Source organism: Ammospiza nelsoni, chromosome 1 (genome assembly GCF_027579445.1).
Source record: "Ammospiza nelsoni isolate bAmmNel1 chromosome 1, bAmmNel1.pri, whole genome shotgun sequence".
Taxonomy (NCBI): Eukaryota; Metazoa; Chordata; class Aves; order Passeriformes; family Passerellidae; genus Ammospiza; species Ammospiza nelsoni.
Genome location: NC_080633.1, coordinates 62209466 through 62236085, shown reverse-complemented (window position 1 = coordinate 62236085; position 26620 = coordinate 62209466). Strand labels below are relative to the sequence as shown.

At 41.0% G+C, this 26620-nt stretch overlaps 1 long non-coding RNA gene across 1 annotated transcript in view; it reads left to right on the top strand.

Moving 5' to 3' along the window:
* The first annotated feature begins 3857 nt into the window (after window positions 1–3857).
* The window catches only part of LOC132076687 (uncharacterized), a 273769-nt gene continuing 251006 nt past the window's right edge, over window positions 3858–26620 (top strand). The window contains exons 1-2 of the long non-coding RNA XR_009418958.1: window positions 3858–4074; window positions 6181–6497. This is a non-coding gene — a long non-coding RNA (uncharacterized LOC132076687). The remainder of the gene's footprint in view (window positions 4075–6180; window positions 6498–26620) is intronic.

Here is a 26620-nt window from a genome sequence, read left to right as displayed (position 1 = left end):
TAAAGATAAAGGAGCAGCGCTTTAGAATCATTATTCTTTTCCTTAGTTCTCCTTGAATGTAGTCCTATGTCAGGCTTTCACTATGTTTTAAGGGGTGAATGTCAGGCAAAATGGAGTATTGCAATCTGTGTCTTCCTGTTTGCCCCTTTTTCATATTGGCACAATGTTTGCAATAGGTTCCCATAATTTCCATGGCATTCTAGGATTTATTAAACTGAACATTGCTGTGACATAAAGTATCAAGTACATCTTGATGTTAGGGTGCAAGGCATCTGGGGCTAAGGATTCAATGTTTATTGGAGATAGATGCTGCCCAAAGACCAAAAAATAGGTTATTTTCTGTGTGCAATATTTATCTTCCCACTTATAGAGCACAGGTATCATTAGCAGAATATTTTGTCTCATAATTAGAACTGAAAGGCCTATGAACATTATTAGGAGATGCTTCATTCCTCACTTACTGTAAAATTATTTTAATTTCATCCATTCAAGATGTGGATTTTTATGTAATGTTTTTGACTTTTCCAAATAATGTTCTACATTATATAATTTCTACTTCATGTTAATTATCATAAACTATTCCTTTTTTTATTGCCTCTTATGTTTTCCTTTTTACTGCTTAATGCTTCTCTTTACCTGCCCAATGAACCATGAGGGAATTTCAACAAAATTTTATTGTCTCAATGGCAGATGGCCACTTACCCATCAAATAAGCCCTTCTCTAAGACACAAAAGATTTTGTTGAAATGTTTCTGACATTTTTGTCCTTTCTGACAATTTTTCTATTTTTCTCATCCTTGCTCAGTTAGGTCTCCACAAGATATTTTCAGTGGTGACTCTCCTCTCTTTATGTGTATTGATTATGGGACCCTAGGCAACTGGTGATCTCTGATCCAATGATTAGTAACTTTTATCACTTATGATGAAGTTATAAGGTAGACACATACTTTGTTTAAATAGCACCAGTACCAGAGAATTAAAATTTTTAGAAGCTTTTGGCCTCCTGCTTCCAAGGAAAGGAAAGAAGGGCACAAGGGTGTTCATATTTACCTGCCCCATAAACCCCAACTCAGCTGGCAAACCACGGAGCAAGTCAACATCTTCACAAATTCTCAGGAAGTTATACCTTTATGCAACATGCCATTGATGTCTGCCAAAGCCAAAACCCCACGGCACAAGGAGCTACTTGTGCAATTTGTGTTTTTCCCGAGAAAGCCACCAAGAGCAGCCTTTTGTAAGATGTTTGCAGGTTGTGCCACAATGCACAATGAGCAAACAACAGGATAGTGTTCCACTGGATCTGGGAATCATCTGGGAAAGAAATACAGCAGAAAAATATATATGAATTAGCAGAAGAGTACGTGTTTGCCTGATTTCACTGTGCCCTGCTAAGAGAGTGTATGCGAAAACCAGAGAAAATAAGGGTGGAGGTAAGGAAAGCTGCAGTCAACATTCCTCTTCCACCATAAAACCGAAGGATTAAGGAAACAAAAGTGCAGAGGTGGAAAGAAAAACATGGACAAAACAACCATAGAAATAGAGTAGATGGAGAGAATAAAAACCTGTGAAAAGTTGGAAATGGATGTAAGGGAGAAACAGTGCATAGAAAATAATTTAGGAGGAGATTTTTAAGGTATTATGAGAGTTGCTCGAGAGCACTCAATGCAGAAGAGCTGAAGAAGATGAGTGGTAAAGAATGACTACAAGGATGACTTCTCATGCCAGGTATTACACTCTGTGTATTATCATTTCACCACAGAAATCTGTAATGAAAACCAACAGCAGTGCACATTGCAGCAAAACGTAGGAAGACAATGCTCGAGAGCAACATAAATCACAGACAGCAATGGAAGAGCTGGGGGCAGTTTCTCTGGGGCATGAGGATAAAAAGGTTGATCCTGGGTGGGAAGCTGCAAAATGATTTGAAGAACAAAATTTTGAGGCTGACATCACTGGGTAGGAGGAAAAGGTTTGAATGAGTCTCAAAGCCAGGGAAGACGGGGAGGGGGAAAGGAGCTGGAAGAAGGACAAGCTGGGGGTTGTTGGCATGAGATGAACGTGAACTGAAGGAAAATAGGAAGAGTCATAGATGAGCAGGGACTGTAGAAGTTGTCAACAGGGCAACTTAACCAAAGGCTACATCGTGTGCCTTTCTATTCTCTTCTCCCTTCTGTAAAAAACCCTGCATCTCAAGATCATCCTCTGTTATCTGACTTTGAAAAACTCGTCCTACCATGCTGGGTGTGGGCTGCTATTAACTACAAATTCCTAGTAACTTTTCCAAGGTTCCGCTTGTTTCTAAGGCAAAAAAACCCAAACCAAACCAAAACTAACAAAAAACCCCCCAAAACCCAACCAAATCAACACAAAAACAAACAAACAAACCAGAAAGAGAAAAGAAAATAAAGTAAGCAGCACTGGGGGCATCTTTCAGGCCTGGTAGGCAAGGTCCTGAGGGCTGGAGCCCCTGGCACCCGTGCCCGCTGCGCACAAACTCTCCAGACCCCACGCGTGCTGCGGACGCCCACGCACCTCCGGGCCGCCCTGCCACGGGCCCACCCTGGGACGGACAATGAGCAGCGGGTCCGTGTCGTGGCCCCCCCACCCGGCGACACCCGGCGACAGCCCCGGGCCCGCTGCCCCGACGTGCGGGTCCCGCTCCGGGCGCACCGCCGCCCTTCCCGCCCTTCCCGAGCCGCCGGGATGCCAGGTGGGCACCAAAAGTTAGGGACAGCGGGGGCAGGCGGGGCGGGGGCGGCAGGGCCGCTGTCCCCGCTTTGTTCAGAGCGGGGAGCGGACCCTTGGCGGGGCTGAGCCGGGATCGCGCCCCAGTGCCCAGCGTGAGCCTGTCCTGCAGGGCCGGGGATGGGAAAGAGGAGGAGGAGGAGGGCTGAGGCGGAAGGTATCTCTTGAGCCTCCCTCCGTCCCTCCAAGGTGAGCTGCAGCGCTGCTCCGGCTCCTTTTGTCTCGGTGCGAGGCCGCGGCGCAGTCCAGCCCCGCCCCGCCAAACTTTCGGCGGGGACCGGGGCGCCCCGACGGCCGCCCGGAGCGGGGCCGGGCAGGGAGCGGGGCCGCGCCTTCCGCCGGGGCTGCGGCCACCCCCGGGCCCGGTGTGCCCGTGGGGGCTGCCCCAGGGCAGGTGGAGGGGCCGTGGGGTGCGGGAGGTCCCCTCGTTCCCGTTGGGTCTCTTTGGGACGGATGCGGTCGGCCCCATCTTTGCGCTTTACGCAACAGGTAGGGATGCCAGGAGCTGGCGGCGGCGGCACGGAGCCGCGGCCAGGAGGTTTCGGGGGGCTTTTTTTGTTACGTTCTCTGGAAAAGTGCGAAGGGGAAGGGGAGGAGAACCAACAGTTTTCCGAAATTCCCCTTCAGTTGTTTATTTATGTACTTCCCGTGTCCATGAAAACCGGGTTCGTTTCGCAACTCCGCAGTTTTATATTGTTTTCTATTTAGTTTTCCCCCCGCTTTTCTTTCTTTGAAAGTTATTTTTCTTTATGTCCTTCGTTTGCCCGTCTCATTCCGGCAGATCAAACTGTCCGAGAGCAGATCCCCAGAGGCTTGTCCTCACTGACAGTCGGGGGAATCCAAACAAAGAGGTGCATCTACCGGAAATAATGATTTGAGAGATGGTTCTCTCCCTTTCCACCCCCCACTCCCCCGCCTTGAATTAAATTGTTTTCTTTTTCTGGGAGGTTCAGTTCGAGGGAAGTTTAGCGCCGGAGCCGGGCTCGGGGCTGAGGAGGGATGGAGCAGACGGAAAGTTGCGGCGGTGGGAGGAGGCGGGGGGCGAGGGCAGTGCGGGACCCCGGCGGCGCCCGGGCCGCGGGGGGAGCGGGGGCGCGGGGGACCTGCCGCCGCTGCCGGCTCTTTGTCTGCTCGGGCAACTTGAACAAAAGGAGAAACTCGGATGAACTCTCCATCTCCTGCTCGCCTCTCCCGGCTTAACTCATCTTCGGCAACTTTATCGGAAGAGATTTGCTCAACTTTCTTCGAGCTCTCCCGCCGCTTAAAAGCGAAGAGCCCCGCCGTAGGCTTCTAAGGAAATCTGGTTTCACAGTTTAGAGAAAGGAGAAGGTACGTTTGGGCTTGGGGTTTATTGTTCTTTCCCGGCTCCCTCGTCGCTCCCCCCTCCGCCCTGCCATCCGCGCCCGGGTCTGGGAGCGCAGCGGAGGCGTCCGCGGGCCAGCCCAGCCTTCCCTTTGTACTTTTGGGAGCACATGCAGGTATTTTTGGGGAGGGTAAGGCAGTCGTTCCGCCCCAACTCCCCTAATGCAGGCTGGGGGGCACTAGTCGGGGTGGGGGCTTGCCTCCTTCTTGCTCCGGCTTTGTTTTATTGTAGAGGTTTAACTTTTTTCCCCCCCTTTTTTTTTTTTTTTTTTGGTGAGGAGGGAAATGGACTCGGAGGGCTTTCTGGATCGGGCTGTGTTTTTAAGAGTTGGGACAGAGAAAAGCTGAAGGGGGAGAAAACTTGGTGGGATCGTAGGGAGTCCTGGCGGCGCTGGCCAGGGAGTGGGGCTGGCGGGGGCCGTGGGACCGGGCTGGGCAGGGAGCGCGCAGCAGGGCAAGGTGGGCGCTCCTCCGTGTGCCAGCTTGGGTCGCTGGCCCGAAACACCATAGAGGGTGACACTTGGTGGCTGTGGGACCATCCCAGGGAGCCAAGGTGGGCAGAAGTGCCGAGGGACAATTTTTGGAGAAGAGGGACGGACCAGAGGGAAGACTTTGTTCTCCCGACTGCGTTGATCGTAGCGAAGGGAGAGTGGGAAGGGTCGGTCCAGGCTGGCCCTTCCTCGGCTGGGCTTCAGTTCCCTTCGTCCCTTTGGAAAGGCGACAGTTGCCTTGGGTTTTGTTCCATTTCTTTTGGTTCACGCTTTCTAGAGCAAGCATCGCAACTCCACAAAACTTTGAGCTCTTTGTACTTTTCTGAATTATCGGTATCAATTTAGTATCTTATTATTCCCCCATCTTCTTTTTCTGTGCTATGTAATAGTCTTCCATTTTTCTCTTTTTTCATCCTAGTCCTCTACTTTCTTGTGTTTTCTTGTCCCAATTTCCTAATTGTCCCCCTCTCTCCTTATATCTACCCATTTCAGAATCTCTGAAGTCTACTTTTTACTTTTTATTCTTATTCATTCTCCTCCTCCTTAATCTCTTCCCACCTACTCTTCTACCTTTATACTTGCATTTCTCATGAAAAATTCCTTCTGCCAGGATCTTTCCTTTCCTCCATGAGTAGAAATGCTCATTTCTCCTGATATGAAGCAAACATAAAGCTTCTTCTTGTTCTCTCCTAAACTTATTCTTCTGTGGACTGCCTTACATCCATGTTATCCAGAGCTCCTAGTAATAATTCTTGTTCGTAAATGTTCACTTTCTCCTTTCTTCTCATCTTTGTCTTTCATGCATCTTCCAGTCTCTAAAAGCTTCTTCTAGTTCCTCTCCATTGTCCTTAGTGTGGAAGTTTGTTCTTTTCCCTACTCCATCTTCACAGACCCAATGCTGTTCTTCACGTCATTGTTCCCTCCTCTGCAAACTATTCAGACTTTTCTCTCCGTTCCTCATAGTCCCCTTCCCAACCTAAGTCAAATTTTCTTTTTACATCTCTGGAGGAATTGCACAGAGGGGCTACCAGAGCAGACTGATGTGGGTTGGGCTGCTTTGCCTTCTTCCAGGGCCAAATGGCATCAGTAGTGCTCAAAGTTTAGGTCCCATCTGCTGGTGGAGGTGCTCTAGGGAGGCACTGCAACAGGGCTAAGGAGGCAGAGAAAGATCATATATGTTTCCCTCAAAAGGGTTGATGAGTTTTATTTTTGTTACTTGGGGTTTTTCTAATTGACTTACTCTTTTCATTAGTTTTTAAATACCTGCCAGGGCAGTTGAAGAGCCTTTATATTACCTTTTTTCCCTGTCACTTCAGTGCTTTCTGCAAGGTAAGACTGTGCAATCTGTAGAGATATATGAAAGCCTTTTTCTTAAACCCTCTTCTCTTGCACTCCAGCCCCATGATGTTTTTAAAACAAAATGCCATCACCAGGCTTTGAGTTTAGGATGTGTCTAAATCTGTGAAGAAATTTGTGTTTGAAATCATTCAGAAGAACGTAACTTTATATTTGTATGTTAGCTCCCGAGTCACGTAGCAGAGTTACTGTGCTGAACTAACACTTCTTCCTCTTTCTTGAACAGGTCACAACAGGATTGTTGGGAAAATGGGATGGTTGCCAGAACATCAGTCTGTGATGGGTGCCATATTGCATTGCTCTTTGGATGGTGGAATACAGCTTGGGATTCCTCAGGGCCGCGTACCGTGGTTCAAGCTGGACCATACAGCTGCTTAACATCTCAGCTGTTTGGATTCATTGTAATGGTTAATGAATGGTTAATGGTCTCCTGGGGGAATGGAAGAGCCCCATGCTGAAACTTGTGGATATTCTGGAACATGCTTCTGAGACCCATTTGGATTATATCACCATCTGACACCGAGGTTCTGCAGCTGATGAAAGGTATGCCTCTGCCCTGGTGCAAAAATACTGTCTCATACATCAGAATACTAAATAGAAATACCTGTCTTTGTTTTAAACAAGCTTGCTTTGTAACTTTTTTTTTGATTTTGTTTTGTTTTGCCTTGCTACTGATACCTGCCAAGAGTTTTGAGTGGTGTTAATCTGACAGAAATTTCGTACTAATGACTTGATAATGTTTATATCTTAAATGGAAAAGGAAAACCCAAATATGAAAGGTTTTTTTTTTCCATTATTAACTTATATTTTGAAGATAATGACTTCTATGTGTGCTTAGCAGCTCTAGAAAAAGAGACTACGTAACTTTTAAGAAAAATAAGTTAAAAGCAATTTAAGCAAAGCACTTTCTGCAGTTCTGATCTTCCAAATAGCCCAGTTTGTTTGAAGATGTTACTGTTTTCTATTTTGAACTCAAGATAGCAACCTTCTATGATTTAACCTCCTTTCCTCCAAATAATGACACAAGCCTCAAGGGTGGCTTGTGTGGGGGAAAAAGAGCAACCAATTCAGTTAAAAATTCAGTATTCAGTTAAAAATTCAAGGAATTATTTTGTTTCATACGTTTTTAAAGTTTTGATGTAAGGCTTCTTGCAGAGCGTGCTTGCATCTTGAATGTCGTAGTAATAAGAAAGTCTACTGGATGCAGTTCAGCACTCAGTTTTCCTACTAAATGAGGTAATCAATGTAAAAAGATAAACTGGAAATTAGCAGAGAAAACAAGTGGTTAAAGAGTTATTAATGAACAACAAATTATTCTTGAATCGAGATGAAGTGTTAATCTGAGAGTGAGGAAATCAGTGAGCTTTTTAGTGAACCGTGCTAATGGTAGAGCAAATTTTAAAAGTATTTAAAATCTGATCCTTTTATACCTGTTCTGTGCACTTCTTCACTAGAGCTGAAAATGAATGATGTGAAAATAGTCGGTTTTGCTACATGTTTCAGCTCAACTGATTGGTTTCAGCCTAAACCATATGTAGGGCAGACAAGTATTCATAATCTTAAGAAAAGTGCTGAGCTGGCTGGCCTACTTTAGAGCAAAACAGAAATCTGAACAAATAATCACTTGTGATCCTTTCCTGTAGTAAGCAGAGATACAAGAAGCAATACAGTTCTAATTTCCTCGTTCTGACTGTGTTTTAATAAAGACCTACTCTTAATTTTCTTGATTATTGTGGGTAAGCTTTTTTGCTGCATACTGGATGCAATTAATGTACATTTAGATTTACGGTCTTTATATTGTTCTGCATTTACACTATTTTTGAACTTACATGACTGAAACTAGCCATATGAAAGTCTTTAATTTGAAGTCTCAGAAATGGAAAGTCCTGGGCTGTTTGTGGAAAGAGAAGACAGAGAATAATAAATAGATTTTGTGGATGAAAATATTTGGAGCTGCTATCTAGTGTCATCTTGGAAAAGAATTCTAGTTATTATTTTTGTCTATTTAAAGAAAATCAAAACTGCAGTCCTTTTTTTGTTTCTGTGAAGCTTTTGTTCTAGCTGAGTTTCTTCTCAGGTACTTGCCACTCTTTAGGAAAACTACATTGAACTTAGATGTACACTTAATTTATCTGCACGAAAGCTATTAATTTCATCAGCACTGAAAATGGAGAAGAATTTTTACTCTAAGGAGTAAAAATTACTGAGGAGAAATGACTCCTTAGCTTAATCTGAGAGTTTGTGTAGAATGAATTTCATTATTGCCATAAGATTCTGGATATAGTTGGCAAACCATTAGATATATTTGCATTTGTTTGTACTTTGAACATTTCCAGTATTAATAACTGGTGACAAACTGCTAAAATTTACTACTTGTCTGTCTTCAAATTTCTTTGGACTATTTCTAATAAAATGCAAAGAATCATATTCCTACTTGGAGATGGGATCTGCAGAGAGAGGAAAAGCAGGGCCAGACAGAAAGTGGTAGCTCCCAGCTGGGAGCTGTGCTGCACTGGTAGGAGATGAGACCCTTTTGGGGCTTGCAGAGAGACAGGGAAAGCCTTCTGGGGGCCCTGGCTGGAGTGTTCCTGTGCCCTTCTCCTGGGAGCGGTCCCAGCAAAGGCACCAGATGCAGCAGGAGTTGGGTGGAGGCCGAGAACTGTGGGGAAGGAGCAGCACCTGGGCCTGGGAGGGGTGATGGGGACCACCTGCCTTCCTTGGGGTGGGAAGGAGCCTTGATGCTCTCAGAGGGAGCTGGCTGGGAGGAACTGCTGCTTGAGAAAAGATTTTTGGGTATGGGAGCCTGAAGTGTGGGGAAGAGGTTGTTCCTGTCATTTGTCTTTGGTCGCAATTTGGTAGTTGCTTGCTTTGCTTGTGACAGTCTTAGGAGGTGATTGAAGCCCTTGAAGGTGTTCTGAGGGAGTGTGGTTTATTTTAGAGGGGAGGGAGTTCTGAACTCCCCCTCACAAACCTACCCTGGAATTTTAATCTGGTAGCAGAATTTGCGCCTAAAACAAATTTTAAAAAAATCCAGATAGTTTAAACAGTGATTCCTCTTTTGAACTGTGCTGTCAGTTAAAGAAGGCTTCTAGCCAATGTACTTGGTTGTTTGAGAAAATATTTTGCTCTGTGTAACTGAGGTGAGGGTAAGCATGAGGGCCTTTCAGGCCAACCCAACCTGAGTGTGGAAGAGATTTAACAGGCTGCAAAGAGTGCAAATTTTACAGTGAAGTGTGTGTGGGCAAGTGAGCTGCATTGTTGGATTTGTGCACTGTGAAAAATGAGCAGAGGAGAGCAGGGCAGGTTTTGTTACTGCCAGATTTTTGGGTGGAAGAGGAGATGGCACATGGAGTAACTTCCCATCCATTAACATCTAGGAAGGTAGAAAGGAAAATGTGATAATACTTGATTTCTCTGACCATTCCTTCCCTTTGGTTGAAGTGTTTTTCTGGATGCATGGGTTCCCAAGTGAGGTAGAAATTTCTGTAGACCCATGTGTGCCCCTTTTGGGAGGTTCCTGATACAAAATGGAAATAGGGATGCTTTCCTGAGGGCCTGTTGCTTTTCAACCTTCCTGTGGGAGGCCCTGCTTCTTCTCTGGACATTTCACCAGAGTGTCCTCCTCAGGATTTGGAGGCATAGTTTGATTCTTGGGTAAAATTTTGAGAGAAAGCTTTTGGACATAAGACTGTTAGTCCCTGGAAAGTCTCCCAGGTAGCCCAAAGACTATTGGGCAGTGATGAGGGGCATGGTAAATATTCACTTCACGATCTTCACTGAGAAAGCAAGATGGAAGCTGTAGGTCAGGGCACCTTACTAGAATGGAGTTGTCGTTGTATCTTTGGTTCCATAGAAAATGCTATTGATAATTGTGTCTGTTTTTTTTTTTTCTTCTGTATTTTGCTCAAGGCTGGCTGGGTGAATATCGGGTGTGAAATCCTAGAGCTTACAATAGTAGAAGTCATAATTGTTAATATGATGTTTTCTTTTTTTATTATTTTTCTCCTTTCACTGGTTTGTCACCTTATTATGCAACTTGAGGCACAGTATTCTTACAGAAGCAATATAACCATTGGAGTACAGTTTGTTTCTTTTCTTGTCAGAGGAAATTTTTATGAGAGGTACTAGGAAGTCAACTAAGGCTGGAAAGAGAGGGCTTCCACTTGAAATCTAGGTGTGGGCATACAGAAACCACAATCCCCCACACCTTGTATTGCAGTTATAATTGAGAAATAATTGCATGAAGACTTAAAATGAAAACAAAGCTTCCAACATGCGACCTGCTTTTTCTGTAAAGTGCTCTCAGTAATGTCAGGACAGAGGCATATGGTGTCTGGAATCATTTTCTGTTTCTTGATTGGATTTATTTTATGTAGCAATAAGCTTTCCAAGTCACTAATGGATTTTATTTTTATTCTTCTTCTTCTTTTTTTTTTTTTTTACTTGCATTGTCATAACATGAAATTTATCACAAACTATTTGTGAAGCCTGAGGTAGGGCCACATTCTGCTTGATATCTTGACCTTTCCTTGATTGAAATGCATAGATATGTTTGGGTTTGGTAAGGGGAAATGGATAAGCTAGGGAGACTTAGAATATTTTAACACAAAATTAGTTCTGGCCTTCGAGGACAGGGACAGTACTTCCCCCGAAAGGTTATGAGACTACTACAAGTGTGGATTCTATATTTAAATCCATGAATATTGTAGGTTAGTGAGAAGAAATTGAGTTTGACTCTGTACAAATAAGAAAGAAGACAAAAAGCTCCTGCCTAGTCCAGACGTGTCTACTCCTGCTAAAAATTGAAAACTGGTTTAAGTTCATAATATTTGTAAACTAAAGCTGCAGTCCTTCTATTTAAGAACAATGTTGCAACTCTATGAAATTAACTGCATTTTGATACAGCTGAAAAATTCCAAAGGTTCCAGTATAAATTTTTCTGTCACTTTTCTGTGTTTTTATTTTTGTTTGGTTTTGTGGGTTTTTGTTTGTTTGTTTTTGGTTTTGGTTTTTTTTTTTTTTTTTTGTTGTTTTATTGTTTTGGAAAATTTATTTTAAAGCCTAAAGTCCCACGGGGGGTGATGAGTGTGGTGTTCCTCTGCTTGCCAGCATTACTTCCACGTCAGAGACAAGAGAGAGCGCTGAGGTAGAATCATTTAGAATCATGAATGTTTGCATGGAATTTCTTGCAGGCCTGGGAGGTGGCTGGGTATGGAAGGAGGAGGCGTGTGATTGCCATAAAATAAATAGGTGAGCAGTGGGAGTGGGTATTCTGGGCTGATAAGGACGGAGTCTGGCTTGGTTGTGAGCCAGGGATGATTGGTGAGGAAAGGAAGTGGTGAGACATTTTGAAAACAAGGGCTAGTTGCTAGTGATGGATGGGAAGAGGAAAGAGATGTGGATTTTGTGGGAATGGATGAGAAGCTGTTTGTCATAATTTATGTGTCAGGACTCCTGTGCCATCAGAGCATTTCTAATAGAAAAATGGAGTGAAATCTTTAAATGGCTGTGGCAAAAGTAATAAATATCTCAGACATCAGTAGTGTCGGCTTCTTCTTGGTTTGTGATAAAATTGTAATGCTTAATACTGTGAAAGTAAACAAAGTTAACTTTTGCTTTGCACATTTTGGGTTACATTGCTCCCCGAATCAGTGCATCCTTCAATTGATGATACACTTACTATTTTTTGTTTCTCTTTGCAACACTGTTCAAGGCCACAGTTTATTTAGGTAAGTGTTTCAGGAGTTGCACGTGTTGGTTCCAGATTTCCTCAGGGGTGAAACTTTGTGCGGCTGCCATTTAGTTATCATTTAGAATTTGAAAATTTGTTTTTGATTGATACCAGTATTGATCTGTGCCCGTCCTCTGAAATTAATGAAATTTGTGGTGAGAGTATATAGGAAGGTGGCCCTGGATTATGCAGAGAAAACAGAGGTGTTTTTAAGCAAGTTGATGCTTTGGTGCAGGCCGGTGTGCTGCCACACCAGGTATTAAACTACGTCTGTGAGCTACTTTGTATAATTGTGCTACTGTACTTCATCTGTCAGTTGTTGCTTTTCTTCTGGGCTTGGGTATGATGTGGGTTCAGCTCTGCTGGGGCTGGAGCTGACCCGGGCTGGTGGCAGCTCAGGGGACTTTTCATTGGGCTCTCTTTATTGGGGTGTGTGTGAACGTGAACCCAATTGTTCTTTAGAGAGAGGCTGTTGCTTCAAGGCTTTGGGCTTCAAGCATTGAAAGAAATGCTCTCTTGCCATGACAAAAGATGCCTTGCCTTTTTGTTAAAAAGATCAATAAGATAGCACTCTTTTCATCATCTATCTCTGGGGCTTAATTTTGCCATATTCAAAGTTTTATGATACCACGTAGCCAGTAGGTTTATTCATTCAACCTCCTGGGCTGGACTTGTGAATCTTGTATAGGCATGGCTCCTCACTGAAAGTCAGACCCTGGAAAGAAGGGTGTTTCAGGTTCACAACTTTGTGGCTTTTTTTTTTTTTTTTTTTTTTTTTTAATTGAAATTGCACTTGAAAAAGAAGGAATTAAAGAAATGCATTTCTGAACACAAAATCTTGTTCTTTATCATGCAGTTGCCTCTCAGTTTCAGGATTTGTATGCATTATTTTTATAGCATTAAGTCTATGCATTGTATGGCTTTACAGCTTTCCTTTTCCATGCAGATAAAATCTGTGTCTGAGATCATGGCAGTGTTTGATATATATGGTCTGCAGGAATTCCAGTGCTTGGGCAGTGTAGGAAGGGGCCTATAGCCTGGTGTGTGTTCCTGACAGCAATTCACTTAGTAATAGGACTGAAAAGGAAGTTTTAAAGGCAGCTATAAGAGAAATTGCTCCCTCTTCCCAAAGAAACAAGTGAACAATTTGCTTAATGTCCACTGAGATTCATCTTGAACCACATAATGCATCTAGATGGAAGATTAATTTGATATTAGTTTATTTTATATGCCTTATTTAATAAAACTCATAATTAGCACCTTCCTTGTATTCATTGTTGTGTGTGGTAGCTCAAAATTAATACCTGAAATATTTTTGTCAGGCAATTTGGGTTATCCAGAGCATATTTTTTTCTTGTTTAGCCACCAATTTGAGCTGTTGTGTCTAAATCCAGTCATCCAGGTCAATGTTTCCTGGAGCCAAATAATAGCTGCTGTTGACTTCAGTGGTGATACTGATGGCTAGAGTTTTTGGAAAAGCAAAACAGAAACCAGAGTACCTGTGTGTGTATGCATGTACATTACATGTTTATATTTTGGATATAAACATATATAAGAGCATACCATTTAGTCCACAACCAAAAGTGTGCCTGAGGCAGCTTCATGAAGGAGAAAAGTGATTTTGTTTTTCCCTCTCTGCTTGGAGGAGTCTCTTGTTCTTTTTCAGACCTTGCTTCTTGTTGTCTTTTGTTGGTGGTCTTCAATGCTCTCTTCCCTTTTTGGTTTGGATTTTTGGGTACTCAAAGTGAAATGTGTCTTATTCCAATTTAACAGTTTGTTTATTAAAAGACATCCATCCTGTGTGCATATTCTGTAGAGTTAAAAAACATATAATGGAAAAGTGTCAGCAGGAAGAATTCACTGTAATCAGCTGTGAAACATTTTCAGACACGCTGCTCACTCCTCCCCTTCACCCTTCCAAAAGGCACGGCCGGAGAGCAACAAGGCAGAGCTGAAATGCACCTTTGACAAGCACTTAAAAAAATTGGTTTCCTCCACTGATAATCAATATAGATTAATTTTTGGTGTGAGTATGCACAATGTGTATATATATATATATATATATATATACATATGTATGTTCCCACTATGTGTGTTGGTTTTTGTGGAATTCATTGCTTTAAATTATATACAGTGTCATACTTTAAATGGCTAGAGGTGACTATTTTAATTTTTTTTTTTAACATCTTCAGTAGCAATTGTTTTGAGTGCAATCAAAACTATGGATGGAATGCTGCTTGTGGACTTCATGCAGGGTAGGTGTATTAGTGGACCTATATTTGACACAAGTGAAAGGATCTTTGCAAAGGAAGACCAGAACCATTTCCAGATTGATTTCTTTGCATTTGCAAATGCAAAGAAATCAATATGTCACTTGGACCTTGGATTGTGTGTTCCAGTTGAAATAGGTTTTTTTCCCCTCAACTCTGTTGCAAAAGGCAGTAAGTTAAGATATGACAGATCAGAGAGAATAAGACAGTAAAGAGGCAGAATAAGAATTCATTCTTTAGTTGAGATTGTTGCTCAGGGTTATACATCTTGAGCATTTTCTTATAGTGTTGGTGCAGTCCTGTGAAGCACAGTTTGCCTGACTGATGACTTTGTAGGAGAGAATATTGTAGATGCTGAAAAATGTCATTATTAAAAATAAGGATTTGCACACTTGCTGTAGTCTGGTGGATTGTGTCTAAACACAAAGTGGAGGGGAGCTCTCCGGTTTGCTGCTCTGCTGTATCAGGAATCATGTATCCATGTGCTGGATTATAGCAGTGTATATTTTAGGCTTCTGGTTGCTTAGTGTGAGCAGTGCTGTGCAAACACCCCAGGAGCTGCCAGGAGCCATTTTGCATCTAACACATTCCCGTGTGGGTTTCTACCCTGTGCAGTGGTTTATGTCCATGGTTTGTGTAAGAGGAGCAGGGTGTCTTTATTCTTAATTTTTTTTTCTGAATGCTCTCAGGCTGAAGAGAGAGATGAAGAAGATCTGGTTATTACAGGTCAGTGCCTGGATTAACTTCTTGGCAAAAACTTGTTATGGATCATGTATTGCCATCACTGCAAAACACAGTAAGTCAGACAGGGTATCTCTAGCTCTGTTTAGGAAAGATCAATTTATTCTATGAAAAACAAAAGGAGCATCTCTATGGAGAGGTGGGTGTTGAACGTAATATAATAACCACTTTCCAGAGAGATACTTGATAGTAGCTAGCTTCTGAGGGAGTTACAGTCACTCAGTGTGTCTCTAAAGAGTGCCAGAGTGCTCTCACTGGGAGGATCTTGGTCTATCTGTTGGACAACATGTACATTTTTGGTGAATTTTTTACTAATATAGCTATTGTAAAAATAAGTGCTAAAATATGAGCAATATGGACTCAAAAGAATATTGCCAAAACCAGTTGATGCCTGCATTTGGGTATAGGACCATACATGCTGTATAGAAGAGCTGTCAAAATCTATAGGCATTACTGACTGAAGGGGAATAAACAATTCATTACACATAATAGAGTATTTAATGTGTCTTGTAGTTTTTGTAAGGTTCTTGTTTTTTCTTGGCTCTTCAGTTCTTGGATTTAGAATTGTTATGCTATATGCACATTATTTTATTTTGAAATAAATACAAATTGTTATTTTATGTTGAAATAAGTACAAATTGTATTTTGAAAAGAAGCAGCCATAATAATTCTGAACCAGTTAATTTTAAAAGGAAGTCTCATACTTCAAGGGCCAGCATCTTTTGTTTGTGGAAAATTATCAGTAAAGAAGTCCTCTGTATCTTTAACTGAAATGGTTTCTAATTTATGCTTGATTCTTCTGCTAGGTTAATGTTAATTAGTTTAACATATCACTCATAAAAGATGTCATAGTTGAGTCATTGTGTAGGTAACAAATCTTGCACTGGCTAGCAATGAAGAAATATTACCTCTATTAAAACCCACACTTAAACCGTGGAGTCAGTAAGGGCTCATGACATTTTGCAGTTATCTAGCTTAATGCATTTTAATGCCTTCAGTGGTGTGAGGTTTTTCCTTGGGAGGCTGAGTGGGGGATAAGCAAGTGAGGCAGAGCCTTCAAATTATGCAGCCAGTATAAAGTGTGGCCTGTGCCAAGTGAGAAACTCAGCAGAAATGCTGGTTCAGGCTGGGGTTGGGGCTTGGATACTTTTATAATGATTTAACCTTAAAAACCCCACAACTGTCCAGTGTTGTGTTACCCAATGAAAGCACACATAAGCAGTGGTAAAAAGCTCAAATCTGCTTATATTTAGAGTCCAATTAATTAGATATTAACAATGCAGCTAAGTATGCAGGCTTGTAATTAGCTAAGTAGTTTCATCCATTTCTGCCCTGGGAGAAGCATTAGAGCTGGGCCTGTAGTGGAAAGCAAATTTGTGCTGTGATTGTGGAGTGGTTAGTGTGACTCTGTAAAGCTTTATTTCAGAATAAATCCCCCAGCCTGTAGTGGAAAGCAAATTTCTGCTGTGATTGTGGAGTGGTTATTGTGGCTCTGTAATACTTTATTTCAAAATAATCCCCCAGCCGATTGGAGGAGGTGATGCTGTGGTGCTGCCAGCACAGCAGTGAGCCTGCATTGAGTCCTACCATCCTGCTCAGCTGGTACAGGTATTCCAGGGTATGGGATGGGCAAGGCAGAGCAATTGATCAAACTTCTAGCCAAAATCTGCTGCCCACATTTGTTTGTTTGTTTAAACCATCAGCATCTGGATGGAAACCAGCAATTGAGTAAGTGTTTGAGGATGCTGTTGCTTCCTGTGCCTGAGGAAGCCTGGGTGAGGAGAAGGTGCTGGATCTTGAAGGCTGGTGGAGTTTCACTTTAACAGCACAGGAAGGCATGGTCTGGAGTTTTGCATCCAAAACATTTATGTAAAAAATTACATTAAAATAATTTAAACCTTCTCCCATTGCTAAAGGTTGTAAGCACTTCCATGGCATGGGAGCAAGGCCAGTCACTCCAGTGTGTGGCAGGGAATGTCTGAAAGTTTGGAGTGCAGCTCCAAATTAGTGCACCAGATGTATTTTCTTGCAAACTGCATTTGTTTCCCTGTGCAGCAGATTACTCTGGCTTTGTGGCCAAGTAGACATGGTGAGGCTGATCAGAGAAAAGAGGGTTGCTGCTATTTACAAAAGTATGTTCACAGTCTGAACATCAAAATAGAGTTTTTCTTTAAGATCTTTAAGTATCCTGCTAAATTCAGTGTTTAAGCTCTGAGAAATGACAGCTTTGCAGCTGGTGGAGCTGGTAGAAGAACAGGAATGTTCTTCTTCTGCCTCCTTTCAAATTCTGTGTGTTTGAGCTCCTTCGGACTCCTTGTACTCTGCACCCCAGTAGAAGGCCAATCTGGAGATTATTCGTAGTATGAGGATTCAATGGAATTCTGTTAATAAAAATATACAGTTCTTTGGCATCCTGTTTTGCAGCTCCTCACATTGGTGTATTTGCTGAGTGTCCCAGCATAGTTAGGTGAAGACCTAGGACAAGCATCCCTCTGAAGTGACTACAGTCTTCAGTATGTCACCCTGACCTTTTAATGAGTTCATCACTGTTGTGTATGCAACTGTGAACATTAGGTTTTCTCTTGCTAAGGAGACCTCTTCCTATGAACAGGTTGTTCTTAAGGTGATGTCTTCCTGAGACAGTTCTATTTTAGCTTCCTTAGCCATTTGTTTGTTCATTTGTTTGTTCATTTGTTTGCAATTATAAATTCTGGTTACCATGAGACTTGAAAAATTGCAGCAAACAAGCGGCTTCTTTCTGAATTTGCTTCTCACCTTGGATTTGCATTAAGCTTTCAGACTTCCCTTAATTTTAACCATGAAAACGGCATATATTACAGTAATTTTATTAACATCAAAAGGCTTCAAATTGTTCACATGTAGCTCTTAAAATTTATAAAGCAGCAGTTTAAGACTTTGAAATTCTTAACAGATGCTCAGCTATGTTCTCAGTATTTGAGCTTAAAGCAGAGAGAATTTAACTCAATTATAATAATGTAAACCTTTCCACTTTGCTTTGCATAATTAAATATTTTCATTTACATAGCACAGAAGTTTAACATTCTAAACAGGGTAGATAAGCAGAAGAAAAAGGCAGACAAAGATGCATCTTTAATGCATGCAGAGTAGTAATGCACATGCTGGTAATCTTACAGTGCTTATTAGTAATAACAGCTTTAACTAGAAATCCATATGCAAATTCCTGTGAATATGGATTGTATTTAATATGTTGATTTTTTTTTAAATTGTGTGCATCTTTGGAAGTGTGCAGAAAGGTATATTAAACTGGAGCAGGAATGCAGTAACCTTGATATCTTCTACTTTTTGTTTTAAAATATTAATTTGTGGAACAGGTCTGAGGAAAATGAAGGTATCTCGACAATTTTTGTGGATGCAGGAAATTACTTAACTGTGCCTCTGTGGAAGTCTGTCATCCTACTGGTGTAGCAAAAACTACACTGGAGGTGGTTATTACTACCACTTTGGATAATGCTGTGTCTCAGATTCACCAGCCTGCTGTCAGAGCAGCTTCTCTGTGGTATAATAGGAAGCATTGCGTGTTTTGGGGGCTATAAAACACACGCAAGATGTGCAAATAAACACCTGCACTTTTCTAAATTACTGCTGCCTGCCAGGTCCAGGGCAGCAAGATGTGTCAGGCTGAAAGGAATCTTTGCTGGTTTTGAAGAAATTTAGTGCAACTTCTGTTGGCTAGTTTAATGTCACATTTTTACATCTGAATCTTCTTGAAAGTGGGAGGACCAGTGATGATCCCCTATAATAAAATGAAAAATAAAATAGCTCTGATTCTTATGTTCCTGAATTTTCAAAGTGTATAATATATTACAGATTGTCACATAGCATATGGAAAAATATAGGTGTTTTAAATAAGAGAAAAAAAAAAGCTGCTTTTTTTTTTTTTTTTTTTTTTTTGGTACTGCTTTTTGTTTGCTTACCCTTAAACTTCACCAGGTGACTGGCTTGCTCTGGCTGAATGCCTTACATCAGAGGAGTTTGGAGGTTTGCCTTTGCTTTGTGTTTGTTACATGCTTCAAATCTCAAAATTTAAGTACCAATATGTAGGACACATACAATAATTCTATACATTACAATTAAGAGACGATGGGTTTTTAGAAAAACTTGGAAAATTTATTTCCCATATATTGATTTACGGGCATATATCAAACCACTAAAAGAAAGTGGAAACCTAAGTAAAAGGGAGAACACTTGTGCATATATATGTCTGTGTGCATGCACTGCAGTGAGCTGAGGCAGGGGAACTTAAAAGAAGTTTGTATGTTTACCTTTGGTATTTTGTTTTACATTTTCCCTAGGGTTCTTTAGGTAGTGAGCTTTGGAAAATTCTTTCAGTGGAACTTACATTTCTGGGGATTTCTGTCAATTGCCCAGATTTCTTCCATTTGCACATAGATTTTTTAATGCACTATAAAACCTTTTGTCATAGTTTTTGCTTGTTTGATGGGAATGGAGATAAGAAAGCAAGATGTAGGGGAAAATGAGAATTTGATTTCCAGTGAAGCAAAATTTCATGTCCTAAAGCTGCTCCTGACAGCCATTCTTTTAATACAGTGAGTGGCTGTTTGCTAACTGCAAATCCAGCAGTGTAGGTTACTTGCTTAAAGAACAAGTGAAGCTACAAGGATCTCATTAACTTTGATTTTCATGTTATCCCAAAAGCTTGTAGCAATATATGTGCTCTTGTTTTCTCTTGCTTCTGATCACTGGGAGTGCTTAGATGTACTAAAAATTCTTTGGCACCTCTGAGCACCCTAAAAATAATTTTATTGGTAAGATTTTATTGGTAGAAAGGCAACTGGAGGCTGAGTATGGAGTTCTCTTAGTTTTTCATTATTGCTCCTTTGGCTTTAGCTGTTGAGGGTATTGCCAGTCTTCTTTTCCATGCTTGCTTCGTTACACTTGTGCTGCTTTCCTGAATGGTAATGAGAAGTTCTCATTATGAAGTAGCTGCTTAGCTCAGGAAATCATAGCATTCTCTAGATTTTTGAGTTGTTTTGTTGTTTAGGAGAAAAAATGGGGTTGTTTTGGTTTACACTGAATCCATGTGGTAAATGTACTGGAGAGGTGTCAGTATTGCAGTCAGATTAGATAAGTGTTTTTTGTATATGATGAGAACACATGGTTCTGTGGTTTTGGGTTCTCGGCCCTGTGTCTCAGGTGTGCTGTCTTCCAGCTGGTTTTCTGTTATACTGTCTCTAGCTCTGTTTCTGCTCATTTGCACCTGGATTTTGCCATAGTGGGGCATCTCCTGGGAGATACAGAATCATTTCAGTATGTCACACTGGGCACCTACCTAACTCTCCATGTGTATGAGGTAGGATTTGGATTCTTTTGGTAAAGAATCCTGTGCAGAGAGTTCTGTGTGGAAGGTAGGAAAAAACCTTTCTTGGTTGCTGGATTTTGTCTGCAATTAGCTTATGCCATGTGGCTTAATTTATTACAGAGGTAGAGTGTTTCTGCTTTACTAAGCCTTTCTCTCTCTCTCTTAAAGTAATTGTGTGCCCATTTCTCATTTAAAAGCTAAACAAAGAACCTGGCATTCCAAAAATAATAGTGGAATATTAGGCCTGGGGTTCCCTGGAGTGTAACCACTTATTTGTGTGGTAGGTGCAGTTTTCTGGTTTCTGTCCAAAGGTTTAGGGAGTGTCTGTGCACTTTCCACTTCCCAGATCATTAGTGATTTGTGACTGATTTGGTCCAATTTTAACCATTGCCTGTAATCTCTAGGGATTAGAATTCCAAGATGTTTTAATACCTGTAACTGTCATTAGAAACTGCAGTGAGTAAGCAAGTGCTGATTTATGAGCACTCAATCTTAATGCCTGGGATTTGTTCCAGTAAATTCACACATCTGGGTGAGTGCCCAAGGTTTTCAAAGAATTCTTAAAATTTGCATATTGACCTTTGAGGACTGGATAGTAGGACCAGCGTATCATGCACATAAACCAGCTTTTCTGTGCTATCTATTTTAGTATTTTTAATTATCTTTCAGACCATTGCTCTGATTATGTTGAAAAGGGGCAGGGGGAGCAGATGTTCTTGCTCTGTTCTTGGTTTTGAGAGGCACTGGGCGGGGGGTGGAATTGGTTTATTTTATTTTATTTCTTTTTGGAATTCAGTTTAAAAACAGACCCCTCCACAGCAGTTTAATCCAATTGAGAGTTGGTCAGTGTATCTCATTTTCCTAAGAACTCTGATGGGATAATCCCAGGTAACCCCATCATAAGATGATCTCAGAATCTGGCAATACCCCTGATGAGTGCTGTGATACTGCAGGTTGTGTGATTAGTTGCTTGAGGTTATCTGGTCCAGGTCTGGATGTAATAAATCTAACCCAATGTATTTTAATATTTTTGAGTGTGAACTTTTTCAGCTTGAAAAGTGGATGGTGGTGGGGGAAGCTTTGGTTGGAGTCTCTCTGTGATGGCACTTAGGCTGCACACTGGAGGAGTGAGGTATTACCACAGCAGAGGGAGGCCAAGTTAGTAAATGGTTAAAAGTGGGCACATCAGCCCATGGGATCATGATCATCCTTGTGGTAAAGTTGTGATTAATTGATGGCACCTATCCCTAGCTGGATTCCAGTGGATGTAGCTGTTCCTCATGGCTGTGAAAAACAGGCATCCTCTCCCTGGGTGCATTGTGGCAGGGGTAAAAACGTTTGCTTTGCTTTCAGCATTGCCTAGGGCTTTTCCTATATTGCTTCTCTAGCTGGATCCTTTTATTCTCTGGACTCAGTGATGCTTCTGAAATGCAGAGCACTGAAGTCCCAGGAAGGATCCTGCTTCCCTCTGCACCAGTTGTACCAATTGGAATGGGAATATCACGTGGGGGTCTGTCTCTGTAGAGTAACTGAGCTGAGAATTTTACATCCCTCTCTGAGATTTTTCTTTTTTGCCTGTGTGGTGGGAATTGTTTTTTTTTTTCCCCATCAATTCTGATAATTTTGCTGTAAGAGGTAATGCACAGGGGAGGACTGTCTATCACTTTTATGTGGTAACTATTTAATCATTATACCAGGAGTTTTAGTTTCAGTTTGGGTATTTAGGTATCCAAACTAAAACAAAAACTCCTGGTAAAATGATTAAAACTCCTGGTTTCAACCTGTGTGCTCTATGATCAGGATTTCTGAATATTGTGTGTGCTATGTTTTGTTGTTTTGGGTTTTGTTGTTTAGTTGGTGTGTGTGTGTTTGTCTGGTTGGGCTTTTTTTTTTTTTTTAATGTTTTGGTTAGATTTTTTTTGTCCCCTCCCATTCCTTTCCTTTTGTAATATCACTGTTGAAATTGGAGTCCTTGAAGGTGTCTTGTTTGCTGTGAATGAAATCCACACATTTAGTATGTGGGAGAAGCAAGCTATCAATTTCTTGCTATCTTTCCCTGTCCTTTGTGAGGGGGAGTTTCAGTGAACATCTGCATTGGCTTGGCACTGCATTGTCTACCTGACTATAACTTGTGCCTTGTTATTTGTAACTGCAATTCATCTGAAGATGTGAATATGAAAATTTTATTTTGCCGACCTATAAAAGGAAAGATTTTACAGTATTGGTAAGGAGGAGGAAGAAGTCAGAGGCAGGAATAATGATACTTAGTCAAAGTTTTGTCTCTTGGATGGAAAAAGTTACAACAAATGCACTAGAAATTTTATTGTGGTGCATTCAAATGCAAGAGTATGCACAAAAACAATGACTGTAACTGGTAGCTCAGAGGCTTTATTGTAGTGGGTATAAGTGGTTTGATTCAAGGCTGTTATGCTCAAGATCCTTTCTGAGCTGTTGTGGGCACTTCAGGAGGAGTGTGGGAACAGGAAGAGTTTGTGTTAGTGCTTTCACATTTTCCAGTGATTTATGGCTTGCGAGTCTTGAGCTTGCCTGAGTGAAAGAGTCTTTGTAGTTTTTAATCATCTCAGGATTTTTATTCCCATCACTTTTTGAACCAATCAGGTCTGGTAGTATTCACTACACCCAGTGGTGCTGAATTCCACAATGGACTTGATGTGAAGAAATCTAATTTTGTTTGATTTGAAGCTGGTATGAGCCTGTTTTTCCAATGCCCCTCTGCTGCTGTAACAGTAAAAGGCAATTGTTTCCTGCTTGCCCCACCCTGTCAGCAAGGATCTTGCAGAAGAAGAAATGAGGTTTATGTAGGGATACAGCTTTAATTTTTTTAATGTTATCATAGTCCATATGCATTTCATAACAATTTTAATTATTAACATTCTGTGTTTCCTTTAGGACAGCTACAAAGAATTCAACTGTCTATTAAAATAATCTCTTGTTGTCACAAAATTTTGTTTGTTACTGGTAGGACTCATGGCTGTGTATGTAAAGGGAATACTGGGTGTGCCATGTCATCCTCTCGCTCCACATTTATGTTTTGTTGCTTTTTATTTAATTTCACCCATAACTGAAGTGCTGTGGTCACTGAAGATGCTGATAATATTTATCAGAAGTTAAAGAAACACTCATCAGAATAAAGCTGAAAAGACATAGCCCCTCTGGAGCTGTCTCAGCTGACAGTGTGGACCAAAGAAGGGCTCATTCCTCTGGGAGCTGGATAGCAAGTACACAAATCTGCTGAGTAGAGCTAGACTGTCCTCATCCTTGGCTAAAAATGTTTTTTTATTTTTTTATCTAGTACAACTAAATAAAAAGGAATATTTTTTACTACTTAGAGACATTGGTGGAACAAAGGATTTTAAACAAATCATCTTATTGTTGAGTCATTACTATTTTGACAAGTATTTGTAGCAGAAGATTGGTGTGTGGTGTTTTGCATGTTTTCTGCTACTACTTTTTTTTTTTTAAGTTATTTCTCTGACAGCCATACATTTTTGGCTTCTGAGAGTTTCACAGAAAAAAAAAATGTAAAATAATTCTGATGAAATCCACCTAAATTTTTCATCTAGATAAAACATCCTGAGGATGGAGAAGGAAAGCAACTAAATGCCTCAAGTGAATTTGAAAAGAGCTAGTGGTGCTGTCCTAAAACTATGCCAAAGTCAATGAAATACATTTTTTCTTTGTTAGCTGAGCAAGATGTATAGCTACAGCATACTAAGATGGAGGCTGCTGTCATCATGCCTGGATACGAGCTCGACAGACAGGGAAGAGTCCAGGGATTAATGGGAACTGTGATGTAGCAGCTGAGAGGAGAGGCATTAGGAACAGGGAGCATTCCCAAGAATATTACAGATATTGGAAGTATTTTTGTGTCAGCTTTCAGTGTATGGTTTGTAAATTGCACACGGACCCAGGTGATATCTGATAGTTGCAGATGTGTTTTCTATTGATTCCTGGGGGAAAAAAGGGTAAACATCAGTCAGATTGTGTGTTCTTCTCTGTTTAAAAGGAAAACTAAAAACTACACTTTTGGTTTGGTTATATTTGGATTTCAACCTCTAGAGCTGCTTCAGAGAGGTATAAAGCAGACAGCCAGGGTATTCTATCCTTTATTACCAATTTAACTATCTTTATTCTGGGCAGTATTTTGATTAAAGTCATTTGAATTGCGATTAAGATTTTAAACTTTTTGAAGAAGTGGTATGAAAATCACTTAAGATCAAAAGGTAACAGGAAGATCAGAGCTCTTCTGAACTGGTTTCAGAGGAATGGTGTGGGTAAAGAGGTTGTTAGCTCTTATTGCATAACCCAAAACTAAAATTCAAACCTCACCAAAGAACCTGTCTTGGTTGTATAGGGAAAAACTGAGGCCTGTGAGCAAAGCAGGCAGGAGTTAGTTAAATTGCTGTTGCTAGAAGTGTTTTTCCCCTGTAGAGATGGTACAGCTGATTATAATGTGTGCAAATTGTCTTGTAAGTTCAGTGAACTTGAGTTTCAGGCACTGGGGATTTAAATTTATAATGTTTAGACTTCAGTAGATATGTCTAACAGGTTGGTGCATCAGTGTAAAAATTAAGCAGTACCTTTTAAAAAGAATGTGGGATCAGATTGATCTTGTATTAGCCATGTTAAATTATTGAACAGCATTGACAGGGCACGGGCAATTGCCTGCTGGCACTATCTTCAAAAAGTGGCAGAAGAAACTGTCTGCAGTTAGAAACTGATCTCAGTCACCAGAGGCTTGTAGATGTGTTAAGAGAAATGGAAGGCAAAACTGAAATCCTGTTCTTGGGTGTTTCCACTGCATTATGAAAATTATACTTTGCTTGGCTATAAATGGAAACTGGTTTTCAAGATGCAACACAGGGGATCTTTTGAGACTCTCTTGTTAATTGTGTGTGTCAGTTTAGGAAAAATAGGCATCATCTCTTCAAACCCTAAACAGCAGGAAAGAAAGAGCAATCAGTTATTTTGCCCATGGAGGCCTTGGGGAATAGCTATAACAAATTAGGAAAGAAAAAGAGTGCTGGTTGATTTCTGTTTTGCAGTACCAATGATGGTGACTTCCTGTAGGAGATGCAGGGGTCTGTTTATTGCACACTGCACCCCAAAACCAAACATTGGCTATCTGGTTATAAGTGCTGGAAGCTGTCTGTCAGTGATGATGGTTGAGTGGTGTGTGTTTGCCTTGAGAAGACTGAGGCAGGGAGCTATACTGACTTTGGCATGAACTTCTCAGAATTAGTTATATTTTGCAGTGTTGAGATTAGTATGCCTGATGTTTACTTTCTGTCAAGCAGGTTTTTGAATGGGAAGCCCTTTGTGCTCTGTAGGGCAGCCTTTATTTTGAGTGAATGCCCCCACAGACATCAACCTGCTCTGCAAATTCCATGAGCCCAGTTTACTTGGTGTGAACTGCAAAACTGTGCTCATTTGTAAATAAATATTGTTGAGTTCCAGGAATCATTTGCACAGGTATTTAGTTACCTCTTCATTGTTCTACCTCTTCTTTTTTCTCTTTTTTCTCTTTTTTCTTTTTCTTTTGCTTTTGCTTTGTTTTTCTGTTTTGTCCCTCTCTGATGATTCCAAAACGGAAGAGCGAGTCCCAAGTGCGTGGTTCTTTCTCCATAGTGCTTGGCTCCAAGAGCAAATGGTATTCTCCAGGCTGTGTTGGGGGGCCTGCCTGAGAGAGGTGGCTGCTCTCAAAATTCTGGTTAGGGGGAAGTGATGGATGGCTTTGTTGCAAGCTGCCCTCTCCCCTTCAGGGTGAGCCTGGGAAGGACGGAGCTTCTGAGAAGTTGTCAGCACTTGATAGCTGCGAGCTGGATCACTGGAGCAATGCTGAAAGGATGAAATGGGAATAATCCAGAGAGTGCCTGTTCAAACAGCACCTGCTAGTGTGCGGAAATGGAGGTAGAACCAAGCATGTCTGATGAATCATGTCTTGTCCATGGTATCAAATGCGAGCTGAATATTGCATAGGCATCAGATTTATTAAGAGCTCTTTTCTTGTTCAGTGAATATTAAAGAATGATACCTCTTGTGTTATATAGGATAAAGGATATCTGTTGATAACAGTCTTTTTGAATCCAAAGATATCAGGACTGCATTTTGAAAGGTGGTGCTTCCTAGGAAATAGATCTGTTAAAAGGATTTTTTTCCTAATGTTTCTTCAATGAAGAAATTCAGAGATATAGTTGAGCATTTTTTTAAAAAAATATTTTTAATGAGAATTATAATTAATTTCTTCATCCAGGTAAAAAAACCCCAGTGAACCTTTCTGTGAACATTTAAAAAAATTAAAAAAAATTATACACTTTTAATGGAGTCCAAATCAGAAGTTTATTTTTGATAGTCCTACCATACTGTGTGACTGGTGTGTTTAACACATATCAATGTAATATCCCTGTAAGTGATCATACTTTCCTCACTAACTCTGTCTTTTTGTATTCACACAGTGCCTTATTTCTCAACTTTACAGTTAATGCTTAAATAATCTAGTAGGGTACTTTTACTTGTCATTCCTTTCCCTTGTCTAAAAAGA